Genomic DNA, 10,728 nt, shown 5'->3' on the forward strand with positions numbered 1-10,728 from the left:
AGGAGGAGGAATATTCCAATAAAGACAAAGCCTTCACAGAGGGATGAGGGTGACATGACTGAAACACCCCAAAAAGTCCAGTTGGGCCAAAGCAGGAATAAGCAAGGAAGAAAGTAAGTAAGCCAAACAGACAAGGACCAGGAAGGGGGCAGGGAGTGTCGGGTGAGCAAGATAGTTGGATTTTACTCTTAAGCATAGAGTGGAGCCTCTGGAAGGTTTTTAGTAGAAGATGATGGAATCTGATATGAGATTTAAAAGATCATTATGATCCATGGAGCGAGCACCTGGCTGTCTCAGTGGGTAGAGCATGCGACTTCTGATCTCCAGGCCTTGAGTTCAAATCCCACATTGGGCGGAGAGATTACTTTAATTAATAAATAAACAAACAAAGAAATAATCATTGTAATCCAAAGAATTAAATAAATACCCATGAGTTCATACTGGTGTAAATAAATGATTGAATAAAAAATGGGCGGGGGGTGGGGGGAAGAGACCACTCTTCCATATAGAAGATGTTCAATTAATAGATGTTCAATTAATAAGTGTAGAAAGAATGAGGGAAATAGGAAATTATCATCAGGCAAACACCACAATTACAATTTGCAGCAGGCGAGATCTACCAATGAGTGCTAAAATTTGTGGATGAAACTGGAAGGAGAAACACCTATCCTAAAAGTATCTCTCCCAAAATATTTATTAACTACTGGGTTTTTTTAAATATATGTCCACAGATTGTTTGATATGCCTCCTTCCGGGAGGTGGAGCTTAATTCTCCACCTTGTTGGGTGCGGGCTGGATTTAGTGACTTGCTTCTAAGGAATAAAGTCATGGGAAGGGAAGCAACTAACTTGACAGTGGAGAAATCTGGCAGACATTACCTCAACCAGGTAATCAACATTGTCATCATAGCGATGAGTCATGTGCCCGGACCCTTGATATGATGTGATGAGGAGGACACATCACCTCCTCAATATCGTCACTTAAACCCCCAAACTCAATCTAGTCGTGAGAAACCATCAGATGTTTGTCCCAACTTGAGGGACAGTCTACAAAGACCTGACTAGGATACTTCAAAAACGTCAGGATCACGAGAAACAAAGCCTGAGCAAGCAACTGGCACGACTTAGAGAAGTCTTAGGAGACGTGATAAATAAATGAAATGTGGTGTCCTGGATGGGACCCTGGACCAGAAAAGAAAAGGACATCAGAGAGACAACTGGTGTCACTCATATTAAGCCTGTAGTTTAGTGAACAGTCTTGTGCCAAGGTTAGCTAACCTCTTAGTTGTGACAACTGTACCATGGTTATGCAAGATGTTCCCATTCGAGCCAGTGGGTAATGGGTAGACAAGAACTTTCTGTGCCTCCTTTGTAAATTGTCTTAACTCATTGAGCTGCCATATTAAAAATGCTGTACACTGGGTGGATTTACACCCAAATTTGATTTCCCATAGTTCTGAAGGCTGGGAAATCTAAGATCAAGGCACTGGCATAGCCAATCCTAGATTGTATATCCTTGCTATATCCTCCCATGACTGAGAGAAACAGCGAGAAAGAGGAGAGAGCAAAGGCACACGAGCACTGGCTCCTTTATAGGGCGCTAATCCCATTCATGAAGTCTCCATCCTCATGACATAACCACTGGTCCTCAAAGGTCCCACCTTCCAGTACCATCCCATCAGGGCTGGATTTCAACATATGCCTTTAAGCAAGGCACAAACATTTAGTCCATAGCACAAATCTTCTGTAAATTGAAAATTATTTCAAAATACCAAGGTTTCTGAAGAGAAGACTCTTCAAAAGTTCATTTGGCTTCCGTGTGGAGGATGTTGAGGGGAAGAGGGGTGGTGGGGCAAGAATGGCCTCAGGGAGGCCAGAGGGAAGGTTATGGTGGCTCGGATTCGAGTAATAGCAGTGAAGATGGAGAAAAGCGGCTGTATTCGGGGCCCATGGGTCATGTTCAAGGACCGGGTATCGGGGTAGAGATAAGAAGTAGGTTTCAGGGGCGCCTGGGTGGCTCAGTTGTTTGGGCCTCTGACCTCGGCTCAGGCCATGATCTCGCGGTTCGTGGGTTTGAACCCCGTGTCGGGCTCTGTGCTGACAGCTCAGAGCCTGGAGCCTGCTTCGGATACTGTGTCTCCCTCTCGCTCTCTGTCCCTCCCCCGCTCACGTTCTGTCTCTGTCTCTCAGAAATAAATAAAAATGTTAAAAAAAAAAAGTAGGTTTCAGTTACTCTACATCCTTGCCAATATTTGTTATCTTCTGGGTTTTTTAAAAAAGTATTTATTTATTTATTTTGAGAGAAAGAGAGAGAGAGCAAGCAGGGAGGGTCAGAGAGAGGGAGACAGAGAATCTCAAGCAGGCTCCGCGTTGTCAGTGCAGAGCCTGATGCAGGGCTCAAACTCACAAACTGCGAGATCATGACCTGAGCTGAAACCAAGAGTCTGACACTTAAGCGACTGAGCCACCCGACTGCCCTGGTTATCTTTTTTTTTTTTTTTTTGATAGAAACCATCCTAATGGGTGTTATCATTGACGTTTTTAAAAATGTTTATTCACTTTTGAGAGAGAGACAGAGACATAGTGTGAACAGGCAAGGGGCAGAGAGAGAGGGACACAGAATCCAAAGCAGGTTCCAGGCTCTGAGCTGTCAGCACAGAGTCCGACGTGGGGCTCGAACTCACGAACTGTGAGATCCTGACCTGAGCCCAAGTCGGACGCTTAAGTGACTGAGCCACCCAGGTGCCCCTCCTTTTATTTATTTATTTATTTATTTATTTATTTATTTATTTATTTTATTTTTAATTTTTTTTTCAACGTTTTTTATTTATTTTTGGGACAGAGAGAGACAGAGCATGAACGGGGGAGGGGCAGAGAGAGAGGGAGACACAGAATTGGAAACAGGCTCCAGGCTCGGAGCCATCAGCCCAGAGCCCGACGCGGGGCTCGAACTCACGGACCGCAAGATTGTGACCTGGCTGAAGTCGGACGCTTAACCGACTGCGCCACCCAGGCGCCCCAAATTGCCCCGCCTTTTTTTTTAAGTTTATTTATTTCGAGAGGGAGAGAGAGTGCCCATGTGTAAGGTGGGGAGGGGCAGAGAGAGAGGGAGAGAGGGAGAATCCCAAGCAGACTCCACACAGTCAGCACAGAACTTGACACGAGGCTTGAACCCACAAACCATGAGATCATAACCTGAGCCGAAGTCAGACGCTTAACTGACTGAGCCACCCAGGCGCCCCCTCACTTATTTTAAATAGGCATTACCTTTATACAGTCTTATATTCAACACGGAGGAGACATAGAATGGGCCGTGAGCACGTGAAAAGATGTTCAACATTATTAGTCGTCAAAGAAATACAAATAGAGTCACAATAATATAGCAGGACATACCCACCAAAATGGCTAAAATTAAAGACTGACCACAAGTGTTGACAAGGGCTTGGAGGAACCATAACTCTCACAGCCGCCAGTGGGGGTGCAAAACGACACAACCACGTTGGAAGGCAGTTTGGCAGTCTCATAAAAAGCGAAATGTGCACTTACTGTGTGATTCAGCGCATTTCACTCCGATGTATTCACCCGAGAGCGTCTTTTTTTTTTTTTAAGATTTTTTTTTTTTTTTTTTTTTTTTACATAATCTCCACAGGCAACGTGGGGCTCGAGCCCACAACCCCGGGATCAAGAGTCACACGCTCCTCCGACCGAACCGGCCAGGCACCCCTACCCAAGAGAACTTTTAAAACAGACCTGTGTCCTCAAAGACTCGCTCAGGACTGGTCGTGGCTGTGTTATTTGTTAATCACCCAAAGTGGGAAACGAGTAAAAGTCTATCAACACGCGATAAATAAATGAGTAATAAACTCACGTAATAAACAAAATGAAGTACTGTGCACCTAAAACTCACGTTGTATCTCAATTATATCTCAGTTTCTAAAAAAAAAAATGTTCAGACACTTAACTGACTGAGCCACCTAGTCACCCCAATATCTTTTTCACTTTATGAAAATGATCAAAACTGTCAGCCTCGCTCTGTACCCTTTTTCTCCTCACGAGATTAGCCCTACCCACACTAATCCATGTAATGGTTTGAACAGTGACCCACAAAAGGGTATCCTGGTGTCCTAACCCTTAGAACATGGAAATATGACCTTATTTGGGGAAAAAAAAAAAGACGTAATTAAGTAAAAGTAAAAGATCCTGGATTAACCAGCTGGGCCCTAAATCCCATGGCCAGTGTCCTTATAAAAGAGAGGAGGAGGAACACAGACACTCTCATGGAGGAAAAGTCCACATGGAAACCGAGGCAGAGATGGTCCTGACATAGCCACAGGCCCAAGAACGTCAAAGATTGCCAGCAACCACCAGAAGCTGGAAGAGCTACAAGGAAGGAGCCTCCAGAAGGAACAGCTCTGCCAACACCTTGACTTGGGACTTCCAGGCTCTCTCCACAGGTCCAAATAAATAATCTGGACTTCTGAAATGAATAAATGCCTGCCGTTCTAAGCTACCTTGTTTGTGAGCATCGGTACGACCGTTCCGGGAAGCTGATACATTACGTATATAGAGTGAGTCCCTTGTGTGTCCTAGATCTGATTCTGTATTTTTTTTTAATGTTTATTTATTTTTGAGGGAGGGAGAGAGAGAGAGACAAAAATGTTGCTTCTGATTGGGGGTTCTGGTGAGGGGCCCTCCGAGGAAGTGACGTGAATTAAAATCACCAGCCGTGTGTGATCCCACGCGGCAGAGAATTTTCACTGTAATAAACGAGCCTACAGGGAACTCTTGTATGTATCTGTTACCGGCTGTGTAAGAGGTTTTCCAGAGCAGATTTCTGGTCCTTGGGTGTTGCAGAGAGAGTAATACTCCAAATAGTCCCCTTGCTCCTCCCCAAGCCCCTACCCCGACCCCCACCTTCTCTGTCCCTTGCAGTCAGGCAGGACCACGTGACTAATCCTGGCCAGTGAAATGCAAGCAGAAGGTACTTCTGGGTGGAAACCCTGAAAAGCTGACTTGGGAGTCCTCTCTTTTCCACAGAGCCAGCAACTGTGGGGGCTGCTGTTCAAGACGGTGCGGCTTCTGGTGGACTGGATCCCTGAGTGACTGTGTGGCTCAGAGTGACCCTGCTGATCCGTTGAGATCATATTGTGTGGATGACCAACTCTGGGGTTAGTCGCTGACCCTTGGGGCTGCTTGTTACACAGAATGATCTTGCCTGCCCATCTAATACCCACGGGAAACCGAACCAATAATGAATGTATCTACATATATGTGTATCCGTATGTGATATATCTTATCATGTATATATATCCTTTATATATAGATAGATAGATACGTGTATATATATCTATCTTTTTATATATAGATATGTGTATATATATCTCTTTTTATATATGCACATGTGAAACAGAACCAGTAAGATATCCATATCTAAATCATCTATATCTATCTTACCATGTATATGTTTATCCTTTATTCTTTATATATATATCCTTTTGTATGTACATATGTATATATCATTTTATATATATATATATATATATATATATATATATATCTCCCTCTTTCAATCTATTTATAGACATAGAACTCTATCTCTATGTATTGATTGATCTATCCATACCTATATCTACACCTATTAATCTATAGAAAGATTTAGGGGCACTTGGGTGGCTCAGTTAAGCCTCTGAATTTGGCTTCGGGTCATGATCTCACGGTTCATGAGTTCAAGCCCTATGTCAGGCTCTCTGCTGTCAGCGCAGAGCCCATGTCAGATCCCTGTCCCCCTCTCTCTCTGCCCCTCCCCCGCTCTCTCTCTCCTCTGTCCCCCTCTCTCTGCCCCTCCCCCGCTCTCTCTCCCCAAAATAAATAAACTTTGGTTTTTTTAAGTCGAGAGTGATGCCAAGGCCGTGATCGATTTGACCTTCAGTGCTCACCTGCATGCACCCACCCACCTTTGCCCCCCATCTTCCTTATACCGACCTGGAAGTATTTTTGGCACTTGGGAGACAGTCTTCGAGAGCTCGTCCGCTGTCTTCCCGGTGTTGGCCTCACTGACAGAAATTCCTTTCCTGTTTCATCACCACTGGTTTCCCTGCCTTTGGATTTTGTCACCGGCGAGCAGCGGAAGCCAGTGTATTTGGGAACCCCTGGAGCCCAGTTTTCTAGCACTCCTGTGCCCCTGGCCTCACTTTCTCTGCTTTCTGTTCCGTTCAGCCCCTCCATGGACTGGATGATGCCCATCCATTTGGGGGAGGGCAATCTACTTCACAGATTCAAGCGCTAATCTCTTCTAGGAACACTGTCACAGCTGCACCCAGAAATCAGGTTTAATCTGTGCAGCCCATGGGCCAGTATCACTTTAGAGTATAACCTTTCACTTGACCTGTACGGTTAACCATCACAAGTACACGGCAGGCACATTTTCGGTTTTACCAGATACTTCCAGGTTCGTCCTCTCTTCCGGACCCTCCTTCTCCATGATCTTTGCTGGCTGTCTTCTGCCCACCCCTCGGCCATCAAGCTTTTCTCAGCAGTGTCCCTTGGTCTCCTTGCTCATTTTCTTTCCTTTTTAAAAAATGTTTATTCATTTTTGAGAGAGAGAGAGAGAGGGAGTGTGTGAGCAGGGGAGGGGCAGAGAGGTGGGGAGGGACAGAGGATTCGACGAGGGCTCTGTGCTGACAGCAGAGAGCCGGACGTGGGGCTCAAACTCACGAACCTTGAGATAACGACCAGAGCCAAAGCTGGACGCTCAACCAACTGAGCCACCCAGGCGCCCCTGCCTTTCCATTTTATGCTTTCTCTTTGGCCGATGCCATCCACACCTTGGCTGCGACTCTCATTCTGTAGATAGCCTCCGTATCCATTAGGACTTATTTTTTTAACGATTTTATTTATTTTATTTTTCAAAAGAGAGAGAGAGAGCAGGGAAGGGGCAGTGAGAGGGAGGAGAGAGAGAGAGAGACAGAGAATCCCAAGCAGGCTCTGCACCACCAGTGTGGAGCCCGACATGGGGCTCGAATCCACGAACCACGAGATCGAGACCTGAGCTGAAACCGAGAGTTGGAGGCTTAACCCACTGAGCTACCCAGGCGTCCCCACTAGGATTTAGAGTATGTTGTTTTTTTGAAGGAGAGGAAACGGGAAACAGTGGCTTACCCAAGAGAGACGTCTGTTTCTCCGTCGCGTTCGAGACCGCTGGAGCCGGGGTCTTGAAAAGCCCGAGACGCCGTGGCTCCTCTCCTATCTCTGAGCCTCACAGGGCCCCGAAGGCCCAACCAGGAGTCTCCCTGCTTTTGTCAGACATGTCCTCCATCCGGAGGGAGAGGCTCCCCACCCAGCTACCTCCTCTATCGGCCAGACCACCTGCACCCCATCAGGTCCTCCGCCTAATGGGTCACCTCCCTGGCAGCCTGAGAAATCATCCAAACATGCCAATCACACCCCCTCATGGGAACCAGAGGTCACCTCCCCCTTTTGTCACTACAAAGCCTGCCTGCCACAGTGCCTGCTTTTTCATTTTTTTCTCTATTAAAAAATTTATCCCAGGGGCGCCTGGGTGGCTCAGCCGGTTAAGCGTCTGACTTCGGCTCAGGTCATGATCTCTCAGTTGGTGAGTTCGAGGCCCGCGTCGGGCTCTGTGCTGACAGCGCGGAGCCTGGAACGTGCTTTGGATTCTGTGTCTCCCTCTCTCTCTTGGCCCCTCCCCTGCTCACACTCTGTCTCTGCCTCTCTCTCTCTCAAAAATAAATAAACTTAAAAAAAAATGTATCCCAGCTTCTTGGTGATTATTTGCAAAATTTGCACTAATTTGAGCATGTTGTGTTATGAATAAGCAATTTTCATTCTAAACTTTGGAGGCCACAACTTAAATAACTATGCTAATTTTAATCGCGAATTTGGTGACTATTCTAGTTGTTTTGACCCTGTTTCTTGACTTGGCTCCCACGTGCGCCACCCCCATGTGGCTCCCCGCGTGGCATGCCGTGTCCTTCCCTCCTCCAGGCTGTGATTATATGTGAATAATAAACCAACACCAGTTTTTTCTATCCAGGGTTGGCTGTCACGTGCGTGGCTATCTTGTATCATTTAGAGCAGACCCCTCCTTCACCAACAGGGTGGGTAGGAGGTGATCAAAACATTCATCATTGCAGGGATGGCCTTCCATTGTATGTGACACCCAGGTTGCTTCTATCTTGTCCCTCCACCATTCAAGAATAGTGGTCTTGACGTCACGGCCCAAGATGGCTGATGGAGTTCCAGCCATCACATCCACATTCCAACAGTAGGGAGGAGAAACGCACTCCTTTTTCCTCAAAGTGGCACATACCACCTCTGTTTACACAGTCATATGGTTGTACCCAGCTGCAAGGGAGGCTGGGAAATGTGGCACTTTATCTTAGGCAGCCATAGGCCCAGATAAGTATCAGCGATTTTATGAATTTGGCTCAGATCTTGAAGGGCTAATTAGCCAGATGAAGGCCGATTGAGAAGTTTGGCCTTAGCCTGGGTCTTGAGGTTGAATGCCATCAGAGCATGAGGGGCAGGCCCAAGGCGTGCCTTGGGATCATTAGTGCGTACTGATTTAAGGCCCCTCCTTTCCTTTCCTTCTTTCTTTCTTTCTTTTTATTTGAGAGAGAGAGAGAAAGAGAAAGAGAAAGAGTGATCATGAGCAGGGAAGAAAGACATAGAGAAAGAGAGAGAATCCCAAGCAGGCTCCACACTCAATGTGGAGCCTGACATGGGGCTCGATCCCACGACCCTGGGATCCTGACCTGAGCTGAAATCAAGAGTCGGACGCTCAACCAACTGATACCCAGGTGACCACCCCGTTTTTTTCCCCTTTCCTTTTCTAATTGGGAGACTACATTTCTCATCATCCTCTTGCCCTCTTTAACATCAACCCCCACCTCCTCCCCATACGCCCCAGCAAACAAAATGAGACCAGATTGCTGCCCTAGCTGCCCACAGTGTTCCTGCAACTGTCCCTTGTCCCCATGACCCTACAGTCCTCCCTACTCTGAGATCAGAGCCAACACTGCCTCCCCATGCAAACCTCTCCCACACACACAGACACCATCCTCCACGCATGCATTCCATGAAGGTGTCATAAATGCTGATTATGCCGGGCCCTATACTCGTGGACCATAGTCCTCCAGTGCTGTCCCTGCAGAACTCTTTGCTGGGTAGGGGAAGGCTGGACCAGGCAGGGCAGGGCTAGGAAAGGCAGGGCAGGGCTGGGCAGGGCAGTGCAAGGTAGAGGAAATGGAGTTTGTCGCAGGGAGATAAGGCCAGCAGGTCATTTACAAGAGCAGTGATTAGGTTCCTAGCTAATCAGCGCGGTCCATCCTTCTGGCCACGGGGACTGGTTCCAGACGGACATGTGACCAAAGCGAGGCCAATGAGATTGAAACTTGAGACTTTTCAGTTGGAGTAAAGCTCAGAGTGTGCCCATGTTGCTACCGGGGTTATCTTGGCACTCAACAGAGAAGCCTGCTGAGAGAGCTAAGAGGCAAAGGATCAAACGAGGATGTGATTTGAGCCACTGGATCCAGCTATGCCTGAATGATACATCCACTGGATGTTTCTGTTCATGAGTCAATAAATGTCCTCGTTGCACCAGCTAGTTTCGTTTGGGTTCTCTGTCCTCTGCAACTGAAAGAGGCCTGCCAGAAACAGCCTGGTTCTCACCGGGGCCAGCATCAAGGCAGTAAATTCAGTAGCTCTGTGAGGCTAGTCCCATTACTCTGCTGGGGAGACTGAGGACATTCCGAGCTAGCAGCCACTGGTTCCACATGGAGATCTTGGGCTGAGGACTGTTTCTCTCTTCTGGCTGAAACTCAGACCTGTCTCCTGCCCTAGCCCTGAGGGACCCGGAGTGTCTCCTGTCATGAGTGCACACCGTCCTGGGAAATGTGGGCAAATGATCACCTCCAAGCTTCTTCCTTTGTGGGAGGGGGATTAAGGATGCAGATACCCTCTCTGTCCGTCATTCCCCCACATTGGTCCCTTCCTCCCACTCCCCTGATGTACTGCCGTCTCTCCGTGGCTCAACCTCCCACTCTCCCTGGCAGGTGATGTCTGGAGCCTGCCAGGCGCCCCCAAGCCTCACCATCAGGCATTTACATCTATTTAGGGCTGGGGCCTGTTCTACCCAAAGTGCCAGGGAACTCAGATCCTGCAGCCTCAGCCCTGAACCAGTGCCTGAGGGAGGGAGCTCCCTCACCCCTCAGGTAGGACGTGTGTCCTACAAAATCTGCCAGCACTCCCCAGCAGGACCGAGCCCTATGCCTCTGGTGGGAACTTGTTTGATAACAAGCGTGACAAACCGTCCCAATTTGCCCAGGACTAAGGGTTTCCTGGGACTCAGGGTTTTGAGTGCTAAAACTGGCGAGTTCTAGGCAAGTTGATTACCCCGGAGATAATTCGTCATTGACTACTTCTTTCCTTCCTTCTGTCATTTCCCTGCTCCCCTACAGCTTCTTTGTCCAAGACAAATGCACTCAATCCTTGTCTGAAGCTCTGCTTCTGGAAAACCTCCCTCCCCCCCACCCCCAACCTTCAACCTCCTTCATGCCCTTCACACAGCCCATCGGCTCGGCCACTTCTGAGCTGAGCACTTGTAAGGGGCAGATGTGATGCTTAGAATTTTCTGTCCAAACCCTGGTTTTGCCTTTGAGGAAGGAAGGGTATTCTGTCATCTCTGTCCTACGTGTGGGAAAACTGAGGT

The sequence above is a fragment of the Acinonyx jubatus genome, chromosome A2, assembly GCF_027475565.1.
Source record: "Acinonyx jubatus isolate Ajub_Pintada_27869175 chromosome A2, VMU_Ajub_asm_v1.0, whole genome shotgun sequence".
Taxonomy (NCBI): Eukaryota; Metazoa; Chordata; class Mammalia; order Carnivora; family Felidae; genus Acinonyx; species Acinonyx jubatus.